General features: G+C 41.7%; 1 protein-coding gene across 3 annotated transcripts in view; it reads left to right on the forward strand.

The window, feature by feature from the left end:
* The window catches only part of LOC128657247 (gastrula zinc finger protein XlCGF57.1-like), a 105,112-nt gene that overhangs the window by 16,285 nt on the left and 76,144 nt on the right, over positions 1 to 12,683 (forward strand). The window lies entirely within an intron of this gene.

Genomic DNA, 12,683 nt, shown 5'->3' on the forward strand with positions numbered 1-12,683 from the left:
TCTCCTCCCGATAAACATTTTGGAACTGAGAGCGATATTCAATGCGCTCCTGGCCTGGCCTCACCTAGCGAAGGCCAGATTCATAAGATTTCAGTCGGACAACATGACGACTGTAGCGTACATCAATCATCAGGGGGGAACAAAGAGTTCCTTGGCGATGAGAGAGGTATCCAAGATCATCAAATGGGCGGAGGATCACTCCTGCCACCTATCTGCAATTCACATCCCAGGAGTAGACAACTGGGAGGCGGATTATTTAAGTCGTCACTCTCCACCCGGAGGTCTTTGCCCAGTTAACTCAACTATGGGGCACTCCAGATATGGATCTGATGGCGTCTCGTCAGAACTCCAAGGTTCCTCTATACGGGTCCAGATCCAGGGATCCCGAGGCGACACTAGTGGATGCATTGGTGGCGCCTTGGTCGTTCAATCTAGCTTATGTCTTTCCACCATTCCCTCTCCTTCCCAGGCTTGTAGCCAGGATCAAACAGGAGAAGGCCTCGGTGATTCTAATAGCTCCTGCATGGCCACGCAGGACTTGGTATGCAGACCTGGTGAATATGTCATCGGCTCCACCATGGAAGCTACCTTTGAGACAGGATCTTCTAGTACAAGGTCCATTCGAACATCCAAATCTAGTCTCTCTGCAACTGACTGCTTGGAAATTGAACGCTTGATTCTATCTAAGCGTGGGTTTTCAGATTCAGTTATAGATACTCTGGTTCAAGCCAGAAAACCTGTAACTAGGAAAATTTACCATAAGATATGGCAAAAATATATCCGTTGGTGTGAATCCAAGGGATTCTCTTGGAGTAAAATTAAAATTCCTAGGATACTTTCCTTTCTCCAAGAAGGTTTGGATAAAGGTTTGTCAGCTAGTTCTTTAAAGGGACAGATATCTGCTCTGTCTGTTTTTTTACACAAACGTCTGGCAGCCGTGCCAGATGTACAGGCGTTTGTACAGGCGTTAGTTAGAATCAAGCCTGTCTACAGACCCATGACTCCTCCTTGGAGTCTAAATTTAGTTCTTTCAGTTCTTCAGGGGGTTCCGTTTGAACCCATGCATTCCATAGATATTAAGTTACTATCTTGGAAAGTTCTGTTTTTGGTTGCTATTTCTTCTGCTAGAAGAGTTTCTGAATTATCTGCTTTGCAGTGTACTTCTCCCTATCTGGTGTTCCATACAGATAAGGTAGTTTTACATACCAAGCCTGGTTTTCTTCCAAAAGTGGTTTCCAACAGGAATATTAACCATGAAATAGTTGTTCCTTCTCTGTGTCCGAATCCAGTTTCAAAGAAGGAACGTTTGTTACACAACCTAGATGTGGTCCGTGCTTTAAAATTCTATTTAGAAGCAACAAAGGATTTCAGACAGACATCATCCTTGTTTGTCGTTTATTCTGGTAAGAGGAGAGGGCAGAAAGCTACTGCTACCTCTCTTTCTTTTTGGCTGAAAAGCATCATCCGATTGGCTTATGAGACTGCCGGACGGCAGCCTCCTGAACGAATTACAGCTCACTCTACTAGAGCTGTGGCTTCCACATGGGCCTTCAAGAACGAGGCTTCTGTTGATCAGATCTGTAAGGCAGCGACTTGGTCTTCTCTGCATACCTTTGCCAAATTTTACAAATTCGATACTTATGCTTCTTCGGAGGCTGTTTTTGGGAGAAAGGTTTTGCAAGCCGTGGTGCCTTCCGTTTAGATAACATGACTTGCTCCCTCCCTTCATCCGTGTCCTAAAGCTTTGGTATTGGTTCCCACAAGTAAGGATGAAGCCGTGGACCGGACACACCAATGTAGGAGAAAACAGAATTTATGTTTACCTGATAAATTTCATTCTCCTACGGTGTGTCCGGTCCACGTCCCGCCCTGGCTTTTAGTCAGGTTTAAAATTTTTTATTCCATACACTACAGTCACCACGGCACCCTATAGTTTCTCCTTTTTCTCCTAACCGTCGGTCGAATGACTGGGGGGCGGAGCCAGAGGGGGGCTATATGGACAGCTCTTGCTGTGTGCTCTCTTTGCCATTTCCTGTAGGGGAAGAGAATATCCCACAAGTAAGGATGAAGCCGTGGACCGGACACACCGTAGGAGAAAGAAATTTATCATGTAAACATAAATTCTGTTTTTTTCTGACACTGAATTTGTAATTCTGATATTTTGGGTGCTTTTAAAGTGGGTGATTGGGTATATCCCTGGGCTGGGTTAAGTAATATTGTCTAAGGAGACGTATGGGAGGACAACTACTTTGGTTTACAAACCATAAACGCTATCTGATATCCACTATGTAAAACAGTTTGACAGGTTATGTCAAATACAGAGACATTGAGTTGATATAATGTCTCACAATACACATAATGCTTAAAGGAAAAAGCGGTTCCCCAGATCCAATATTACACTAATGAAATCAGTGAAACAGTTGGTGAACTGTTGAAGAGAACCAGTGATCCGTGAGATCATTCAAGACTACTGTAATACATGGTGACCAGACATGACATGCGATTAGAATAACATTATAGCATGTCAGATCGAAAAAAGCAGCAATGCTACCAGCAAAGATAATATCTTATGATACATATGATGAAAACAAAGTATGTTGTCATTGACTAAAAATAACACCAAGAAATCATTGCGAAAATGCATAAATGAACGATAGAAGTACAAATATATTCAAATTATGCTTAATATTAATTAAATGAATGAGCACGGTAATCAGGCACGATATGCGGTGGTGCATACCTGTCAGATCGAAGAAATCAGCTGGAACATTACCAGCATAACAATTACATCTATTGGCCAGGACTGGAGGAGTGTTACTGGAACGTCACCAGTAAAACATTCACACCCAGATACGTTGATAGGTCAGTTTTTCAAAATAGGCGGAGTTACCGGGCACAAATACCCGCCAGACCATAACCTCGGTAAACCCTTTGAAAAAGCTGAGTTTGTCAGCGAAACATGTCAGGGGAGGTTGGGAGTTGATGGGCTCCGTGCTAATGTGTTTTTAACTTGGCAGAAACATAAATCTATCTTTAATTACAAAACTTATTTCGTCAAGCTTATTAGCAGCTTAACATGGTAATATAGCTATAGCTATTCTTAAAGCCTAGACGAATTACTTTAATTAAATAAATTGGGGACAGCCAGATAAAACCAAAGCTTTTTAAACTAGAAGCAATATAAGCTATACCACTAGGTTATGGTTACAAGTAGAGACTTATAGACATGGTTATGAACAATGGGATATAGCTGAATGATAAAAGTATTTAGGTACCGTTAAGTTCCGGTGCTATTATACATAATAATGCTATCTCTCTATGGTGAATATGGGGTATATGGATCTCTATAACAATATCCATGAGTAACCTTTTTTTGTTAAGAAGTAAGCTTATTTAGCTACTAAATCGATACCAGTGGTGCTGATAAAAATATTTGTGGTTGAGTCCTAAGTGTTATCAACGAGATAAAAGTTTGAATGCACACAATATATAGTATTGGTTAACACTATAACATACAATAGTATTGGTTACACCATTACACACAATAGCAATGGTCTAACATACATAGCAATACTACAATATGTGTCATCACGTAATTGGATGAGAGTTTAGTAGCACTTAGTGTTACTGAAATAAACCTTTGAGGTTTTGCCCTATATGCTACCAACAGATATAAGTTAGTGAGTGCAATTAATATATAGTATTGGTTACAACATAACACATAAGAGTGATGGTCTAACATACATGGCAATACTATTATATGTGTAATCACGTGATTGGATGAGAGTTTAGTAGCACTCAGTGTTAAAATTCTACTGGAATAATCCAATATTGGATAAAATTACCCTTAACCAATCGGTGACTGAAACACTAAGTAGCTAATTATTGGACTAGACTCTTTAAATGAGCGACTAACCATAATTTGGTTCAGAAGAGATACCTTTCTACACAATATAACCGGTACAATATATAGATGTATATTTATGCATCAAGAGAGGTTGTGCTACCAATATCCTAATTACCCAGAGTATATATATTATACTTTAAGGGGGATATATTTTTGATATCTAATCGAGTCACAGAAATTTCTGACCAATTTATGAGTTCAAAATATACATCCTTACTTAATAGTGATATAATCATGAGAGTATGATACCAAGTTACGGACAGTTAACGACGCTCTCTATACTTCACAGATTATGTGAATTTTATGTACATGGTATACCACAATATGCCATAATCACTTTATCTGCTGAACACCAATAATGTGCACAACTATCTATTACACAAAAAGTATATTTAGTATGTTGTGACTGGTTGTGTATTACCACTAATAGAAAGATTTATATAAATTGGAGTATCTGGAGTTTCCATCTAGATATATCAATATCTTTAATCTAATATAATTTCATCTCCAGTGGTAAAACTACTAATATACAGATATAAACAGTAGTTGGAGCACCTAGAGGTACTAACCAGATATATTAATATCTCTGACGATATATAATCTCACATCCAGTGGTATTCTCATCACTGTCCCTAATCTGATTGATTTAAGTTTCTGTAATTTTAATTGTTTTGTCTTACCATTTTTTAAATAAGTCCCAAAAAAAGTTATATTTTAATAGCCCAGTTTATCCGCCACTCAATACTCTGTCAATATTACCAATAAAGGGAATTTGAGTGCTACACATATGTACTTTTTGTAGAGGTCATACCTCTAAGTTGGTTTTTAGTCTAACAATGTACATAGCACCAAACCACTATATTATTTAGTACACCGCTGAGGGTGAATTCACTTTCTTCTCTCAGTTGTAAACATCTATAATTATTTTCCCTTTTTTATCCCTCAGTAGTGCCTTTGGGCCCTCTTCCCTCAGCTTAAAGAAGTTGTTTGTCTGAAATCCTTAGTTGCTTGTAAATAGAACTTTAAAACAGACGTTCCTTCTTTGACAAAGGATTAGAACACAGAGAAGGAACAACAATTTTCTGGTTAATATTCTTATTACAGCAAACAAAGAAGATGGGCACAGTGCTGTATAAAAAATATAGTAAGCATAGTATATCCTTATCCTCAGAATTTTCACAACAAGAAGTCCTGAAATATCAGCACCAGAACACCTTAAAGTGTTTGAACAATGTTGTGCGATGTGGTTCCACACTCCCCCCCACCTCTAGTGCAGGGAACAGAATACCTTTTACTCCGCAAGGCGTGTATAGCATATCCCAGGAAGAATCTCTCCGGCGCTGTACAGGGACCTGCAACACCCGGTGTGAGTCCCACAGCTTCTCTCCGGCGTTCCCGTGGCACACGCTTCTCCCTGCAATCAAACCGAGGCTCCACTCAACGTCTCCAGTGACGTACTTGCGGCGGGGGGGGGGAGTGGCTCCAAACGAAAATCCTGGATGGACGACCAACCAAACCCCGACCAGGCGGGTACAGCGGTTCCGGTACTGGTGTGTATAAGCACAAAAACTAAAGAGGAACCACTGTAGCTTAAAATGAATAAACTTTAGTTCAACAAAAGTAAAAATAGGACAGGCATCCCAATCATAGGGCGGACTGGAATAGCTAACATGTTTCGGCCATGGTGGCAAATGCTATGATTATGGCCACCATGGCCGAAACATGTTAGCTATTCCAGTCCGCCCTATGATTGGGATGCCTGTCCTATTTTTACTTTTGTTGAAATAAAGTTTATTCATTTTAAGCTACAGCGGTTCCTCTTCAGTTTTTGTAATATTCTTATTAGACACAACCTTAGGAAGAAAACCGGGTTTGGTACGCAAAACTACCTTATCTGCATGGAACACCAGGTAAGGTGAATCACACTGTAAAGCAGATAACTCAGAAACTCTTCGAGCAGAAGAGATAGCTACCAAAAACAAAACTTTTCAAGATAAAAGCTTAATATCTAAGGAATGTAAAGGTTCAAACGGAACCCCTTGCAGAACTGAAAGAACTAAATTCAGACTCCATGGCGGAGTCACAGGTCTATAAACAGGCTTGATTCTGACTAAAGCCTGACTAAACGTTTGAACGTCTGGTACCTCTGCCAGACGTTTGTGAAAAAGAATAGACAAAGCAGATATCTGTCCCTTTAAAGGAACTAGCTGACAATCCTTTCTCCAATCCGTCTTGGAGAAAGGACAAAATCCTGGGAATCCTAACCTTACTCCATGAGTAACCCTTGGATTCGCACCAAAAAAGATATTTTCGCCAAATCTTATGGTAGATTTTCCTGGTGACAGGCCTTCTAGCCTGAATCAGGGTATCAATAACCGACTTAGAGAAACCACGCTTTGATAGAATTAGGCGTTCAATCTCCAAGCAGTCAGACCCAGAGAAATTAGATTTGGATGTTTGAAAGGACCTTGTATTAGAAGGTCCTGCCTCATTGGTAGTGTCCATGGTGGCACAGATGACATGTCCACTAGGTCTGCATACCAGGTCCTGCGTGGCTACGCAGGCGCTATTAAAATCACAGAAGCCCTCTCCTGCTTGATTCTGGCAACCAGACGAGGGAGGAGAGGAAACGGTGGAAAAACATAGGCCAGATTGAAGGACCAAGGCGCTGCTTGAGCATCTATCAGCACCGCCTGGGGATCCCGTGACCTGGACCCGTAAAGAGTAAGTTTGGTGTTCTGACGGGACGCCATCAGATCCAATTCTAGAGTTCCCCATAGCTGAGTCAGCTGGGCGAATACTTCCGGGTGGAGTTCCCACTCCCCCGGGTGAAAAGTCTGACGACTTAGAAAATCCGCCTCCCAGTTGTCTACTCCTGGGATGTGAATTGCTGAGAGATGGCAAGAGTGATCCTCCGCCCATCTGATTATTTTGGTTACTTCCATCATTGCTAGGGAACTCATTGTTCCGCCTTGATGATTGACGTAAGCTACAGTCGTGATGTTGTCCGACTGAAATCTGATGAATTTGGCCGCAGCTAGCTGAGGCCATGCCTGAAGCGCGTTGAATATCGCCCTCAGTTCCAGAATGTTTATCGGGAGAAGAGCTTCCTCCCGAGACCATAAGCCCTGAGCTTTCAGGGAGTCCCAGACTGCACCCCAGCCCAACAGACTGGCGTCGGTCTTTACGATGATCCACTCTGGTCTGCGGAAACACATTCCCTGAGACAGGCGATCCTGAGACAACCACCAGAGAAGAGAATCTCTGGTCCCCTGGTCCAACTGTATTTGAGGAGACAAATCTGCATAATACCCATTCCACTGTTTGAGCATGCATAGTTGCAGTGGTCTGAGATGTATCCGTGCAAAAGGGACTATGTCCATTGCCGCTACCATTAGTCCGATTGTCTCCATGCACTGAGCTACAGATGGCCGAGGAATGGAATGAAGAACTCGGCAAGTAGTTAAGAGTTTTAACTTTCTGACCTCCGTCAGAAATATTTTCATTTCTACCGAGTCTATTAGGGTTCCTAGGAAGGGAACTCTTGTGAGGGGGGAGAGAGAACTCTTTTTGATGTTCACCTTCCACCCGTGAGACCTCAGAAAGGCCACTACAATTTCCGTGTGAGACTTGGCTCTTTGGAAAGTCGACGCGCGAATTAAGATGTCAACTAGATAAGGCACCACTGCTATGCCCCGCGGTCTTAGTACCGCCAGAAGGGACCCTAGCACCTTTGTGAAAATTCTGGGAGCAGTGGCCAACCCGAAAGGAAGAGCCACAAACTGATAATGTTTGTCCAGAAAGGCGAACTTGAGAAACTGGGGATGATCTTTGTGGATAGGAATGTGTAGATACGCATCCTTTAGATCTACGGTAGTCATATATTGACCCTCCTGGATCATTGGTAAGATTGTCAGAATGGTCTCCATCTTGAATGATGGGACTCTGAGGAATTTGTTTAGAATTTTGAGATCCAGGATTGGTCTAAAAGTTCCTTCTTTCTTGGGAACCACAAACAGGTTTGAGTAAAAACCCAGCCCTTGTTCCGCAATTGGAACTGGGTGGATCACTCCCATTGTATGTAGGTCTTCTACACAGCGTAAGAACGCCTCTTTCTTTGTCTGGTCTGTAGACAAACGAGAAATGTGGAACCTTCCCCTTGGAGGGGAGTCCTTGAATTCTAGAAGATATCCCTGGGATACAATCTCTAAGGCCCAGGGATCGTGTACGTCTCTTGCCCAGGCCTGAGTGAAGAGAGAGTCTGCCCCCTACTAGATCCGGATCTGGGGCTACCCCATCATGCTGTCTTGGAAGCAGCTGCAGGCTTCTTGGCCTGTTTACCCTTGTTCCAGCCCTGGTGAGGTTTCCAGGCTGGCCTGGGTTGTGAAGCGTTACCCTCTTGCTTTGTAGCAGGGGAGGATGAAGCGAGGCCGCTCCTGAAATTCTGAATGGAACAAAAATTATTTTGTTTGTTCTTTATCTTAAAGGACTTGTCCTGAGGGAGGCCTTTTCCCCCAGTGATTTCTGAAATAATCTCTTTCAATTCAGGCCCGAAGAGGGTCTTTCCTTTGAAAGGGATGTTCAAGAGTTTGGACATCGGCCGACCAGGACTTTAGCCATAGCGCCCTGCGCGCTAAAATGGCGAAACCTGAATTCTTTGCCGCTAACTTAGCTAGTTGGAAAGCGGCATCTGTGATAAAAGAATTAGCTAGCTTAAGAGCCTTAATTCTGTCCATAATGTCCTCATATGAGGTCTCTGTCTGGAGCGCATCTTCCAGCGCCTCGAACCAGAAAGCAGCTGCAGTAGTTACAGGAACAATGCACGCAATAGGTTGGAGAAGAAAACCTTGTTGAACAAAAATTTTCTTAAGTAAACCCTCTAACTTTTTATCCATAGGGTCTTTAAAAGCACAACTGTCTTCAATTGGTATGGTTGTGCGTTTAGCAAGTGAAGAAACAGCCCCCTCAACCTTAGGGACCGTCTGCCACGAGTCCCGCCTGGAGTCAGATATGGGGAACATTTTCTTAAAAACTGGAGGAGGAACAAACGGAATACCTGGTCTATCCCACTCCCTAGTAACGATATCCGCAATCCTCTTAGGGACCGGGAACACATCAGTGTAAACAGGAACTTCTAGGTACTTGTCCATTTTACACAATTTCTCTGGAACCACCAAAGGGTCGCAGTCATCCAGAGTAACTAATACCTCCCTGAGCAATAAGCGGAGGTGTTCTAGTTTAAATTTAAAAGCCAACGTATCTGAGTCTGTCTGAGGAGCAACCTTTCCCGAATCGGAAATTTCTCCCTCAGACAGCACATCCCTCGCCCCCATTTCAGAGCGTTGTGAGTGTATATCGGATACGGCAACTAAAGCGTCAGAATGCTCAGAATCTGTTCTTAAAACAGAGCTATCACGCTTTGCAGGTAACACGGGCAGTTTAGATAAAAACACTGAGAGGGAATTATCCATAACTGCCGCCAAGTCTTGCAAGGTAAAAGAGTTAGACGCACTAGAGGTGCTAGGCGTCGCTTGAGCGGCGTAACTGGTTGTGACACTTGGGGAGAGGTTAACGGGCTAACCTCATTACCTTCTGTCTGAGAATCATCTTGGGCCACATTTTTAAGTGCAGCAATATGTTCTTTAAAGTTTATAGACATATCAGTACAAGTGGGACACATTCTGAGAGGGGGTTCCACCATGGCTTCTAAACACAATTAACAAGGATTTTCCTTGGTGTCGGACATTTTTAACAGACTAGTAGTAAGACAAACAGGCTTAGAAATCACTTTAATCGAGTAAAAACACACTTTGAAAAAAATGTTACTGTGCCTTTAAGAGATATAAAAAGGCACACAATTTTGCAAAACAGTGAAAAATGCAGCAAACTTTTCGAAATTTTTACAGTATGTACCTAAAGCATTAGTAAGATTGCACCACTAGCAATAAAAAGATTAACCCCTTAATGCCCAAACCGGATCGACAGTAAGCCAAAAAAACGATTAAAAAACGTTCAGCACCTTGCCACAGCTCTGCTGTGGCCCTACCTTCCCTTAGGAACCAGATTTGTGGGGAAAAAGCTTCTTATAGGCCCTCAAACTGGAGCAGGACCCTCCATGTGAAACATCCTGAACTTCTAGTCAATATAACTGTGCATCTGAGGCGCAAAATTAGGCCCCTCCCACCTTACTCCTGTGCTGTGAGGCCTAAAGAAACACTCCAAAGTGTTTTAATATTAGCCATGTGGGTAACAACTCCTGAAAGAAACCCAAAGGAACCTTCAAAGTGTCTCAAAAAACGAAATTTTTCAATAAAAACCGTTTGCATTAAGTAGTGTCAACCAGCATAAACTAGCCCTGTTATGTAAGCTTGCAATTCCATACTTAGTCTCTGAACACAGCTTACCCTTCCCTCATGGGGATATTATCAGTCTTTTCTAGCATTATCACAGTCTTGTCTAGAAATAAATGACTGAACATACCTTATTGCAGCCTAACCTGCAAACTGTTCCCCCCCAACTGAAGTTTTCTTGCACTCCTCAGTCCTATGTGGGAACAGCAGTGGATTTTAGTTACAACATGCTAAAATCATCTTCCTCCCTGCAGAACTTTTCATCTCCTTTCTGCTAGAGAGTAAATAGTACACACCGGTACCATTTAAAATAACAAACTTTTGCTTGTAGAAAATAAAAACTACATTTCTAACACCACATTCACTTTACCCTTCCGAATGCTTAGAGCCGGCAAAGAGAATGACTGGGGGGTGGAGCTAGAGGGGGAGCTATATGGACAGCTCTGCTGTGTGCTCTCTTTGCCACTTCCTGTTGGGAAGGAGAATATCCCACAAGTAAAGGATGAATCTGTGGACTGGATACACCTTACAAGAGAAATATAAACTTCAGACTAAAACTTTAGAACTTTACATTAACACAACTGTTGGTCCAATTTAAGCAGCAGAACAAATGTTTATAATTGAGCAAAACAAAACCACAAACTGTTTGAAAACAGGTAGAACTAGTAAGAGGTAGACTATCACTGTTTATAACATTCTGTTATACATTCGTTCAGAAACTTTGCATTGAAATGCAAAAATGTCAACATGACCACATGCTCTTGGCTGAGGCTGGCTCTCTTTTTGTAGCTATTTTGCCTGCAGCATAGAAGAAGCACTCAGATGGTGTTGAGGTGCCTGAGATGGATATGGATATGGATATATATATATATATATATATATATATATATATATATATATATATATATATATATATATATATATAATACCGGAAAAAAGCAGGCACTCTCCGTTTAAATTCACAAACTTTTCTTTACTGTGTAACCAGTCTCTGGTTACACAATAAAGAAAAGTTTGTGAATTTAAACGGAGAGTGCCTGCTTTTTTCCGGTATTGTCTAAATCTGATGCTGTGCACCCCGGAATACAAATTGAGAGTGCTAAACCTAAAGAATTTGTGTATGTGTATATATATATATATATATATATATATATATATATATATATATATATATATATATATATATATAAAAAGACACACGGTAACAGACATCAATTCATATAACAAATGCCATCAATCTAGGGCTAGGTGTAAATAACAACTGAGCACTATATTACGCAAAGCATAGTCCCAAATCACCTGATTTAATATAAACAATACAAATGATGCCTCCTATTTTATTTCTGGGTTGCACATAAAACAGGAGTAGTTGTAAACTTAAAAGGAAACTGATAGTGTCCTGAAAAAGTGAAAAGTAAACGCCTGTAGACATCTTTTAGGCTAAGGGCATAACCATAAAACACAATACCATGTGCAGAAGCTTGTTGGGGTAAAGCAGCTGGTGTTGGGCACAGACCAACTAATTGCAAACCTACTAATCGATTATGAGATTTGTTGACAACTATTTTCATAATCGATTACTATAGATTAGTTGTTTCAGCTCTATTCAGAAGCATGCTGTTTATATGGCAGCAGTGCTTGTCACAAGAGCATACCTACTGGGGTAGGATGAGGTTACATAAACTTATTAGATACAATATGGTGCAGCTCTTCAGTGCATAGCTGGGGACAGAACTAGTGCTCTTGCAAATGGATAACATTCTATCTATCCATCTATTGGGTACTTATAGAGCGCAAACAAATCGCCCGTGAGGGTCTCAAGGCGCTAAGGGATAGGGGATAGGAGAAAGGGGGGGGAGGGGGGAGGAGATGGGCATTCAGTTGAAGAGCCAGGTTTTGAGGTACTTTCTGAATTTTGTAAGGGAGGTGGATTGTCTGAGGTGAAGCGGGAGGATGTTCAATGTCTTTGCCGTCATGTAGGAGAAGGATCTTCCACCCGCTGTGGATTTGCTGATGCGGGGGATGACTGCGAGTGCTTGGTCGGCCGATCGGAGTTGTCTGGCGGGGGTGTAGAAATTTACACGGTGGTTGAGGTATTCAGGTCCGATGTTGCGTAGGGCCTTGAACACGTGGGTAAGGAGCTTGAAGGTGATTCTCTTGTTGATGGGGAGCAGGTGAAGGTTCCTTAGGTGTTCGGTGATGTGGCATTGGAGGGGGATGTCAAGGATGAGTCTGGCTGAGGCGTTCTGTATACGTTGGAGTCTCTTTTGGAGTTTGATGGTGGAGCCGGCATAGAGTGCGTTGCCGTAGTCTAAACTATTGCAATGTGTGCTCCAGACAAACTTCTGATTTTTTTTTTTTTTTTTTTTTTTTTTTTCTCTTTTTTGTGATATTATAAGGCTTTCACTGATTGTGTAATAAGCAAA

This window comes from Bombina bombina, chromosome 4 (genome assembly GCF_027579735.1).
Source record: "Bombina bombina isolate aBomBom1 chromosome 4, aBomBom1.pri, whole genome shotgun sequence".
In the NCBI taxonomy this organism is placed as follows: domain Eukaryota; kingdom Metazoa; phylum Chordata; class Amphibia; order Anura; family Bombinatoridae; genus Bombina; species Bombina bombina.